Consider the following 12,516-nt stretch of genomic DNA (forward strand, 5'->3'; position numbering starts at 1 on the left):
TGTTTCATTGACACGCTCTGCCCCGGCCTCAGTGGCACTATAAAAGCAGCAGAGCAGTTAAAGAACCAGACCCAGAAGACCCTTAGACCTCCTATCTAGCCGCCTTTTCTCCCCTCCCCTCAAGCCCAACAAACTCTTCAACCTCCAGAACAGAGCCTGAAATAATCTATAAAACAGCACACTTAAGGATTGGGGAGGGAATGGGAAGAAACCTTCCCCTTTTAGAAGGAAACTGATGAATTCAGGTGTAGCTGAGAGCTTTTAAAGGATGTTATTATCCTTAGGTGTTGTGCCAAATAGGCTAAGAAGCAATGACATTGATTATGAGGCACTTGGAACTCAGATGTATTAATTTTCTATTAGGCTGTAACAAATTACCACAAATATTGTGGCTGAAAACAAATTTACTACAGTATCTGGAGGTCAGAAGTCTGGTATCAGCCTTCGTTGGCTAATGTCACAGTGTCTGCAGGCTTTCTTTCTACAATGTAGGCTCTATGGGAAAATCCCTTTCCTGGCCTTGTCCAGCTTTTAGGGCTGTCTATATTCCTTGAGTCATGGCCCCTTCCTCCATCTTTAAAGCTAGCATGGTTTAGCCAAGTCCTCACACTGCTGCCTTTTTGGTTCTCTTTCCTGTCTGCCTTTTCCGCTTATAAGGACCCTTATGCTTACATTGAGCCCACCTGGATAATCCAGGGTAATCTCATAGTTGATTAGCAGCCTTAATTAACATCTGCAATTTTTTTTTTTTTTGAGACGGAGTTTCGCTCTTGTTACCCAGGCTGGAGTGCAATGGCGCGATCTCGGCTCACCGCAACCTCCGTCTCCTGGGTTCAGGCAATTCTGCCTCAGCCTCCTCAGTAGCTGGGATTACAGGCATGCACCACCATGCCCAGCTGATTTTTTGTATTTTTAGTAGAGACGGGGTTTCACCGTGTTGACCAGGATGGTCTCGATCTCTTGACCTCGTGATCCACCCGCCTCAGCCTCCCAAAGTGCTGGGATTACAGGCATGAGCCACCGCGCCCGGCCTCCATCTGCAATTTTAATTCCCTTTGCCAGGTAACGTGGTCATTATTCTGCCTACAACCTCAGAGAATGTTGGTAATGTAAAGGGTAGTGAATTGGGGAGTTCATAGGGTTGGATAGCTGACAAAACAGTGTAGTATTAGATATGGGTTTTTTGGCTGGGTGAAGTGGCTCCTACCTGTAATCTCAGCACTTTGGGAGGTCAAGGCAGGAGGATCTCTTTAGCCCAGGAGTTCAAGACCAGCCTGGGCAGCAAAGTGAGGACCCCCCCACCAATCTCTACAAAAATAAAAAAAGGTGGGGGGTAGCTGGTGGCTTTGTAGCTTTCTTACAGCTTTTCATAACTACTGTCAGGAAAAATAATATATGTGCATACATGGATGTATGCCATTATAGTAGAAAAAGTCATTTATACTTTTGCTGAAATGAAGTTTCTATTATACTGTGATATCTAACATGCCAAATACTGACTGTAAAGATAAATTTTCAGTGTGACATACAACTAATTTATAGTTTTAGTTTGAGGGAAATTGGCATTTCTATTTAAAAGAAATCCAATTATAGTTTTACTGACTTCTAAATAATTGAGTTATTTGCTTTGTCTTGTGAAATTTTTTATTTTATAATTTGTTTTTATTAATACTTTACAGGAAAACTTCCAGTTAAAATAACTCTATTTTTAACACTGTAGACATCCTTTTTTGTACACACATCTGTATAATTTTTAGGGGTTTTGTTGTTGTTGTTTTATTCTGAGACAGGATCTCAGCCTGTCACCCAGGCTGGAGTACAAGTGGCAAGATGACAGCTCACTGCAGCCTTAACCTTCTGGGCTCAAGCAGTCCTTCCACCTCAGCCTCCCAAGTAGCTGGAACTACAGGCGCATGCCACCATGCCGGGCTAATTTTTGTATTTTTTGTAGAGAAGAGGTTTTGGCCCAGTCTGGTCTTGAACTCCTGGGCCCAAGTAATCCACTGGCCTCGGCCTCCAAGTGCTGGGATTACAGATGTGAACCATTGTGCCCAGCCCAAAAGTTTTACATAGTTTTAATCACTGTATACATATTGTGTAGTAAGTGGCTTGACCTTCCTGTGTCCTCTTTCCCTAGTCATCTAAGACTGTAGATAACATGTGTTCCTGTCTACAAGGCCATTGCAAAGTCAACTGAGATAACACGTGGGAAGTTGTCTGGGAGAAAAGCAGCACCTGCATTTGCATAAAGTAGAGCTGCAGTGGTTAAGCTGTCAACAGCTTCCTAGGGAAAATGTCCCTGAAATAGATATGACATTTACGTGTAATGGTTTTCTTTGCCTGGGAAATTAATGGTGTAAGGCTTTAAAAAAATGTATTGTCTTTGAATTTCTCTTTTAAAGTTGATTCTATTTTAACATATTTTCATGATTTAGTTGCTAAGAATCACTGCTAATGGGCACAAATGGAAACTTTGATGCTGCTACAAGACAGGTTACATTAATTCAAAACTGGCTGTGCTGGATGCAGGTGGGGGTGGGAGTGAGGGGATTAAAAGAAAAGACATCCCAGGCCTGCAAGGAGCTCAGAAATGGGAGCACCATGCACAGCAGCACTCTGAATTCTGTTGTATGGCAGAACAGCAGAACAGCCACGTAGAAATCAATGAGAATAAAACCCAGGAAGCGAATTCTGCCTCTGGAAGGGTAAGATTGGTGAAGGGCTCTTAAAAAAGGTGACCCTTGAATAGTGATTTGAGTAGAGGGCATTCCAGGCAGAGGGCCAGGTATCATTAATTAATACCAGTTTGGCTGCAGAAAGGCTTGAAGGAGTGAGGAGAGGATTAGGACTGGAAATGACTACATAGTGTCCTGCACACATAGGGCATACATGTGACTGTTTCAGTCCCCAGTGAGAGCGGAGTGCAGGGTGGGAGTCAGGGATCCCATCTGGTTGTAAGGCAGGCCTGGTGTGGCCCTCGGGCCTGCACTAGAGAGGCACTGGCAGTGGGGTAAGGGGGAGAGTGGAGAGCTTACTTGGCACCTGTAGTTTACATTTGGCGGTTACATTTGGTAGGATCATGGGTTGCGTCAGTCCCTCGAGGCGCACATCTCTGGCTGTGCACAGTTGGTGTTGAAGGAACATGGGGAGGAGGGTGGGCCATTTTACATTCATCTTCAGAAACCGAGGGGTCTTTAGCCAGGAAGGGCACGCCAAGGACGGTGCTGTTTCCTGACCCCTTGGAGAGTTGAGCTCACAGCGCTTGTGCCCAAGGTCACTAGGTGAGTAGCCTGGTAGGATTAGACCCTGGTCCGGGTGACTCCCCAGCCAACGGCGCCCCTAGCGCCTGCGAAATCACTGTGCTTGGAGGAAAGGAGGACAGGTTTTGAAGAGGGAGTGTCAGGACTGGGAGGGACACGGACCCGAGGGTCTGGGGACGCCCTGGGGCTGCTGCAGGCTGGGGCGCGTCCTGCACCTGGCGGGCCTCTGCTGCATCCTCGGGTCAGTGAGAGGCCCCCAGGTCCAGCGCGACTTGCCTTGGTGAAAACCTTGTGTTAGGCGTGATCCATCCCAGCTTTGGAGCCAGGCTTTTGGATGCGGGTGCGTTTTTCTGACGCCTTCCTGTCCCAGTCTTCCTGCACCTTCCAGTGGTCAAGGATGCTGGTGGTTGGGTCCTCTCCTCGGAGGGCTCTGAGTCAGTGCCTGGTGCACCCACCCTGGGGCCTGGGCTTCATAACCAGAGTTACTCGTGTCGAGTTACTTGTGTAAAGAGCAGCTGCCCTCCTAAGGGCCAGATAATTTTCTTTTTTTTTCTATGGATAATCGTCCTTGTGCTTCTAATTTAGGTCATACTTTGCCTTCACAGAGGTGCTCCAGGGACAGATGTCCGTGTATTGTAGCTCCTCTAACCCTTGTTAAACGAACGTGAGGCCAGTTGAGAGAGGAGCAGGTAGATTTCAGGCAGAATCGCGCAGCGGGCTCCTGCGGAATAGAATGGTGTTTGGGAATTTGCTTTGGAAACGCCTTGGGAAGGCGCCGCCACCCCCACTTTGAACAACGGTGGGAAGGCAGGGTGGTGCGCAGGTGGAGAGAGCACTGCTGGCCAGCAAAAGACTGCGCTGGGCTTAGAAAAGAAGATATGGGTTCTTTAAAAAATATGTATATGGACTAGAACCACCGATTCAGCTTCCAAAAAGCAGAATGGTAATTATAGAAATAACGTGAACAAGTAGTATTGGAATCATTTGAGAAGGTAAATCTGTGATGTTAGTGGGAACTGCTTATCTGAAGTGGAAATACTCTCAAGACCTTTTGTGGCTTATCCCAAGGCTTACTCTCTTTCAGTTGAAAGCAGAATTGCAAATTTGACCAACTTAATCGGCAGTGGCTTTTTGGTTTTAAAAGTACATGCTAAAATGTTTGTGTGAGCCATGAGGCTGATAGCATAGGTGCCTGAAGTGGAGATTTACTTTTGCAAGAATGTTTTGGTGTATTTTGTCAAACTTATCTATTTCTGTCTCATTGAAGACTGTTTATGTTTATTAAAGGTAGATAAGAATTTTTAAAGGAATTAGATTTATTTTTAATGCTCTTATGAATTTGAAAATATGCATAAAGTTTATTAGTGTTCTTAACATTTAAAGGGGAGTGTTCTGTGCTGTACATGAAGAGATTGACCCAGCTAAGAATGACATCTATTTCTGGGACTCAGTGGGGAACATAGGGAAGGATAATAAGTTTTTTGGAAATACTACATTTTCTCTGAAGCAGTTTTCTCCGTATGTTCTCAGTTGCTCCCCATGTTTGTTTCATCTGCAGAACAAGTATTTGGGAGTCCTTTCTATGTGTTTTACTTCCCAGACACCTGATTTTCTGAGCTTTAAGTAATTAAGAATGTCATCTTACTTTCAGGGAACTAAAATCGTAAGTTTGGGTGATACTAGCATTCGAAAGTGTTCACTTAAAAAAATTGTTTCTTATTCTGCTTGTTTTAAAATCAGTTGATTTTTCTTGTTTAAAAGTGGTTAAACTTTTAAAGTGGTTATTGTTTTAACTTCTAAAGTGATTATTACAATTTAAATTGTATTCAGCTATTTGTCATATTAATATTTAGAGAGGCTTAGTTACCAAACATGACATTTTGTACTAAATAAAGTACTAAGTTTTCTGTCACATGAACAGTTAAGGATTCCCTTTACTAATACGTGGAGATGCTTTAGCTCACATTTTAGTAAATGCATGGAATGGGACTGAAAGCCATTCTTACCTGAAATGTTTTAAAAATTAAAATTTGCTTTTGAAGAAAATACAGTTTGAAAGTGGAAGACTCTCAACCTATTTAATGCAAAGTTTTTATAGTGGTCGGGTTTTTATTATTTTTTTCCTCCATTCGGTAGTTCATTGCCTGATTTTTTTTTTTTTTTTATTTTTCACATAAACATTGTTCAGTAATTCTTTTAAATGGATGCAGTTATTTAAAGATCAAATCAGTACTGGCAAAGTATAAGAAGGCTTTGTTTTTGATGTTTTATTTTTCTAAGCATGTTTTAGTTATAATTTTTTCATCCACGACATTCTAATGAACATTTAAAGTTAGAATGAGGAGTTTAATTAACGTGCAGAACTTGTGAATGGACTATTACAGTTTTCTAGGGAAAACTGCCCTAATAAATTCCCTTCCTGAGGCAGGTCCCTCTCCTGTGGTTTGAGGCCATATCTTTCTGGTTTTGTTGTGAAGCGCATTCTAGGAATGCTTACCTCTCTCTTATTCTCAATAAATCCTTGTTTGAGTTTTTAATTTTATTGTTGGGGTCAATTCTGGTGACTTCTATCCACTGGGATTGCTGCAGGATTGGAAATGGGACGGGTTTCTTGTTTGTCATGCAAACGTTCTGTCTGTATAGGGTGAAGAAACCAGTCAGTAACCATTAAAGCTGTCCTTGCACACAGAAAACTCATCTCTGGCATTTTGTTTTTTCTGATTTTAGTGTGAACAGTTAGCAACCTCCACCAGTGCTGATTAATAATTGTATAGATTATAGAAAGCTCCCCTGAGTGGTTTGTTGCTCTATTCACATGATCTATAAACTGTAAGAAAACAGTCCCCTCACACCTCAGCATGTTGCCGATTTCCACCGGGTGGTCCAGCAACATTTGTTCTGCAGGCGGGACCAAACTTAAAAGTTTATATATTTATTGGCAAGGATTTTTTTTTCTTTCTTTTTGTTGCAGCTGGCCAGGTCTGCTGTTTTCCCACAGTAATATCCTTGTGAAATGGCACGTATGCTAGTTTTAAACGTTTTTTCTTAAATACCATAGGCAAAGAGAGAAGGTCCTCACACTGTGGAAATTAGAGGAGAAATTGTTACAGCTATGACGGCCTTTGTTCTCAAAGCCATTTGAATTGCCGGCTGTGTTAGGGCTAGTTTGTACCTTGTTGAAGCGCTGGGATGAGAACTTCTCCTTAGAGTAATTGCTGGGTGGGAGCGGCCCGTCCGGGGCGGGGCGGGGCGGGGCGAGGCGAGGCCAGGCCGGGCCTCGGGCACAGGGGCGGTGCGAGGTGCGGCCGCCGAGATCTCCTTGGGCGCCAGACCCGCCAGGAGACCGACCAGCGCGGCTCAGCCCGCCCGCTGCGCCGGCCGGGACCAGAGCACCGCGGGCTCTCCGCCCTCTCCGGCCTCGGCTTCCTGCCGCAGGGACGCGGGGATTGCGGACCGTTCCTCGCGCGGCGCCCACGCCTGTCCTCGGCTCCCAGCCCCGGCCACCGCCGCCCAGGTGACAGGGAGGGACGGGAGCTGGGCTGCTGTGTCCCTTGGGCGCGCTCTGGGAGGCCGCTGAGTGGCTGCTGCTCCTGCTTTCTCGTTTCCAAGCTGGCGGTAAATCTTTTAAATTTAGTGCATGCAAGGGCGTAGGCGTCGGTATTGTGATTTCATGCATGTTTTATTTACCATGCTTTCAAATCAAAAAGGCCAGGCAAATACACACGTTCTGGGGCGCTCAAGAAAGTTCACACGAAGGACGAATCCAGCAGGGAGATAGTGACATACCTTGCGGGCTCAGGCTTGGGATTTATGCAGCACACGCGTGCGTTGACCCGAGTTTCGGCCACTCCTGCTTTCCTCTCGCCCAGGTGCCCTGCACCGCGAGCTCCCAGACGGGGCCTCGCACGCGCCGCCGCCGAGAGGAGCCCGCTTTAGACTCGGGCTTCGGGGGAGAGGGCTGGCTCCCCAGAGACGAGCAGCCTGTGAGTTTTAAACATTTCTCTGTCAGAGTTAGCTCTCACTTGTAAAGTTCGGAGATGAGAATCTATACCGTGAAATCAGCAGAAAAGTGGTCCTTAGAAGTTTTAAAGTTTGTGTATGCACTTCAGTTTTTGAGGATCTGTGATCACTGGTTTTTCAAGCTGATTTGTTTTAGAGGAGTCTTCTCTTTGGAATACAAGTAGAGATTATAGTTGCTATGTTGGAAATTCTGTAAAATTGCGGGAAGCAAGCAGTAGCCAGCCACACGAGCATTTTAAAAGATTTTCTTATTTTTCAGCTTAATTTGTATAAGAAAAACAAAAGCTTCTGTTTCATTTTAGCCTTTTTTTTTTTTTTTAAGATAAATTCTTTATTTCTGCAGATAAATAGGAATACTGAGGGGAGAGAAAGTATGGTTTTCTGTAGACTGTTTTCCGTTAAAATTTAAATAATTGGAAAGCTCAGAAATGTTATTCTTGTAACTTCTGGAAGTTATAGGAATTGTTACATTTTAACATCAAATAAAGTAAAATTCCAATAAAATATTTTTTCTTATAGGAGCACATTTTATATGTGTAAAGGAAGATACAAAATACTAGAAGTGTTAAAACTTAACAATTTTTGGAAAATTTGCAAATTCTCCTAAAGTCTTGCATACGTTTGAGATTTTAGATTATTGCTAGAAAGCCCATCTTAGGTTTCAGTCATGTTCATGCCAACGCGTATGAAAAGACCTACTAGGTCTCAGAACTACTAGGATTTTAGATTCATAGTTAACCATCACTTGTGAGTATCCATTTTGCATTTTTGAAGACTTGTTGATTGACTTTCAAGTACTTGAAATCATGTAAGAGGATACTTTCATGGCAGCAAAGCCGCATTTCAGGTTCCCTGCTCCCCTACCAGCTTCAGGCTGCACCTGGCTCTGGGTCCAGGCTGGAGCTCACAGTAGACCTAAGAATATGTCTAAACTCATAGCAGTAAAGTGACGTTTTTGCCGTAAAAGACCATTTTTGTAACGCTGTTTGAGTCTTCTTGTTTCCTTGGAAATGATTTCCGTCGTGATGGGCAGTACCTTAATTTATTATTCAGCTATTTGTGCAGTGTGTATAACTTAAGGGCAAACACATTCGATGGTATTCATATCACCTTCTCACATGATACACATCAGTAAGGCAGCCATTTCTCTCCTATGGAATGCTATGGCCCAGTACAGCTTTCCTGCGTTTCAGATGAGCTGCTGTTGAGATGAAAGAGAAAAGAAGTTAAAAATTAAACATTTCTTGAAAATCAGACTTTTTCTCTGCCCTTGTTCTCCTGAAGTTAATTTCATTTTATTTTCAATAGGATGAAATTTCCTACATGTCCAAGAGACTGTTATGGAATCAATCCTTTGTTCTATTTCTCATAACACTTTTCACAGTTAATCTAGGGTGTAAACTGGATGAGAATCCAAAACTGTGCAGAATTTGGAGGAAATGTGACTCCTGTGCCTTATAGATATTAAATCATTCTGTGAAATAAAACTGAGACTTTGGATAGGAGATTGTGCTGTACTTTCAACACATTTTTATTAAATGAACACAGATTCCTTTATTTTTCCAGCAATCCTTCATGTAGGTGGACTCACCACGCTGTCCATCTTCCCCCTGCTCCTTATTTGCAGTTGGCCCTCCCTAGAAATGGACAGGTTGCTTTGTCAACTTGATGGCAGAAACCACCTGACAAATTGTAGACGTGTGGCTAAAATTTATGCTTAGTTTGGATTTGGTAGAAAATAAAATGTGACCAAAAAGATACTTACGTTGTCTTGACTGTGTGTCTATACAGAAGAAAGGACAGGAACTGGGAGTAATGTAATGTTAGTGTTTCCGACTCCAGAATAAATACCCAAGAGTGAAATTAATTCATAAATTAGGTTTCCTGCTTCAGAATATGTTGAGTGTATGTATGTGTCCATACTTGAATCACTTGTCTAACGTGAGGATCGGAGTGGTTGGCCTTGTTTCTCTATCCTTCCATTACTGTTCTTTATCTCACTTAGCAACTATTATGTCATTATCTCTAAAATGTTTTGGGGCTGCTGCTGCTTTTTTTTTTTTTTTTTTGGAGACTTAAGTCTTGCTCTGTATGTAGCCAGGCTGGAGTATAGTGGCATGATCTCGGCTCACTGCAACCTCCGTCTCCCAGATTCAAGTTGATTCTCCTGCCTCAACCTCCTGAGTAGCTGGGATTACAGGCGTGCACCACCAGGCCCAGCTAATTTTTGTATTATTAGTAGAGACGGGGTTTCACCATGTTGGCCAGGATGGTCTCCATCTCTTGACCTTGTGGTCCACCCGCCTCAGCCTCCCAAAGTGCTGGGATTACAGGCGTGAGCCACCATGCCAGGCCAAACTTTTTTTTTTTTTTTAACTGTGAGTTTTGATTTTAAAAAACCTTTAATCCTTAATAGTAAGTTTTAACAAGGAGATTATGGAAGGCAAAGGGAGAGATCTAAGACGTACTGTTGAGTTTTGTGCACATAAAGCAAACTAGATTGTTACAGCTCCTCATAACAACCTGTTTATTCAATTTTTAAAAACATTGCAGAGCTATTATTTCATTGATTACAGTTTATTATAATTGAAGAGGCATTTCAGTCATTTTACCATTAGCTTTTTAAATAAGAATTGTCAACTAGATCTGTTACTGTAAAGAATGTTTATGAAACTTAAGTTGATAAATTTGTATTTTTTAGATATGTTCTACTGGAGAGATGAAAATCACTCCTGGTCTGAATTTTCATGTGTTGCTATATAAATTTACTTTTAATAAATTCTTTTAAATCATCAGATGGTTAATTCACAGCTACTCTTGCAGACATTGTTACTTTATTTCTTCTTACTATATTGAGCATTAAGTCCTTTATTTCAATGTGATAAACATTTGACTATCAAGGATGGGAATAGATAGCACATGAAATGAGCAAAACCTGGTTCCAGTCTTTAAGAGGTGGTCTTAAAAATGTACATTCTTTTTTTTAGAAGATTAAGTACAGTTTTCCTTGAACTCAGTTATTCCTTGTTTAAATTCAAAAGGAGAGGATCCTATGTTTTGTACATAAAATTCTGAACATAGGTATTTTCTGTAAGAGTTTAGTTTTTTCCCCCCCGTTTGCTAGTCCCTTCTAATTTAGAGGAAAAACTGTATTATCACACTGAATATTAGTAATAATTCCTTATTTGTCCATATGAACACAGTAAATTTTGTACATAATATAGATTACTATTCACCAGGAATATAGGGCTATATATAAAAAAAAATTAACCAAAGAAGAATCATGTTGATACAGTTGTTAACTAAAAGTGCTAAACTCGTAATGAGTAATCCTACACATACCTGATTTTGACTTTTGACATTTTGGAGTAATATAGGAAGTTAGAGAAAGGAAGAAATTCTGGGTTTGAGGCCGGGCACGGTGGCTCAAGCCTGTAATCCCAGCACTTTGGGAGGCCGAGGCGGGTGGATCACCAGGTCAAGAGATCGAGACCATCCTGGTCAACATGGTGAAACCCCGTCTCTACTAAAAATACAAAACATTAGCTGGGCATGGTGGTGCGTGCCTGTAATCCCAGCTACTCAGGAGGCTGAGGCAGGAGAATTGCCTGAGCCCAGGAGGCGGAGGTTGCGGTGAACCGAGATTGCGCCATTGCACTCCAGCCTGGGTAACAAGAGCGAAACCCCGTCTCTGAACCAAAATGAAAAAAAAAAAAGAAATTCTGGGTTTGAATAAAATTACTGGTTTTTTCCCTTGGAAAAAAAACTCTATTTTGTAATTTATTTGTAAGTGACAGCATAAAAATGTGAGCATGTGACTGACACTGTGCTTTTTTTATATCTATCTCCAAAATATTTGGAAAATTTTTAATTCTTCTAATTTGTGAGTGCTGTTTGCACAGAACCAATGTTTTATATAGTAGTGTTAGCATACATCTTTGTGTAGAAGTATTGAAGTCAGAGCTTTTGAGGTATATGTTGTTTTAAAATGTTATGACTAAGACTAGGGAGACAGTGATAGGTTTCTCTGTGCACACTGAGTGCTAGGAGGTCTGCCCGTAACTACTGGACCAGCTTTAAAAGAGAAACTCCTGGATTCTTTGTTAGAGCACGTACTTTAATCGTTTTCAGTGTTCTTAGATTTGGTTGTGGTAATGAATTTCTTCATAAAGTAGATCTCTAAGTGAATTATTAGGAAATATTTGTAGCATGATTTAAGAAAAATATTTGAGCTTGAGCTGGAAGCAGACAAATGGGACGGGGAAGGCAGAGAGTTCAGGTAGGTTACTCAGAGAAAAAGTTCGCACAAAGCATTCCTTATTTTCTTCATGCATATCTTTAGAATGTAATTTATACAAATTCAACCATAGTCTACATTTTATTCTGAACCTTTTTTCTACAAATAACATTTCTTGCCATCTTCCCATATTACAAAAATAATTTCATCACATTCTTTTCAATAGCTACGTAGTATTCCATTGTGTAGCTGCATACCATATAGGATGTTTTGACTCACAGACTCAGTCAACTGGTTTTTTTACAGTAAAGTTATATTCATATGCCGGGCCTTTTTTTTTTCTTTTTTCTTTTACACTAAAGGTAAATTCATATGCTTTACTGTAAACCATAGACTTTAGTGGGTCATAAGTTAATGTGTAACTAGAATTGGAGTGAGCAGATGTCACTGTTTATAAATGAGGAACTCAGAACTATAAAATGTATATTCTCCTTCAAGATAAATGTATCAGGTATTAAATACACTATTATTAATTTAGGTAAGAGCATTAATTCTTGTTGTTGTTGTTGGATACAGAGTCTTGCTCTGTTGCCCAGGCTGGAGTCTGCTGCATTAATCATAGCTCACTACAGACTCCAACTCCTGGGTTCTGGTGATCCTCCCACCTCAGCCTCCCAAATAGCTGGGATTAATTTTGGGCATACACCTAATTTTGGGGTTGAGGTGGGTAGGGTGTGAGGTCTCACTGTCTTGCTTAGGCTGGTGTGAAACTCCTGGGATCAAGCCATTTTCCTGTCTAGGCCTCTCAGAGTTCTGGGATTACAGGCATTAGCTACCACTCTTGGCAAGAGTATTAATTCTAAGGAAACAAAAAGAAGGAAATTTTTATGAAAATGTGAGTACAAGAAACGTTAGAAATATTCTGACACTTTATAAAGTATTCCAGTTTTTAAAGAAATATTAAACAGGCCATATATTGAACATGCCATTGTTGTTGTG

General features: G+C 41.5%; 1 protein-coding gene across 13 annotated transcripts in view; it reads left to right on the forward strand.

Annotated features, from left to right (window-relative positions):
* The window catches only part of AOPEP (aminopeptidase O (putative)), a 377,149-nt gene that overhangs the window by 331,514 nt on the left and 33,119 nt on the right, over nucleotides 1–12,516 (forward strand). The window lies entirely within an intron of this gene.

Source organism: Sapajus apella, unplaced genomic scaffold (genome assembly GCF_009761245.1).
Source record: "Sapajus apella isolate SASKATOON/1434 unplaced genomic scaffold, GSC_monkey_1.0 scaffold158, whole genome shotgun sequence".
Classification (NCBI taxonomy): domain Eukaryota; kingdom Metazoa; phylum Chordata; class Mammalia; order Primates; family Cebidae; genus Sapajus; species Sapajus apella.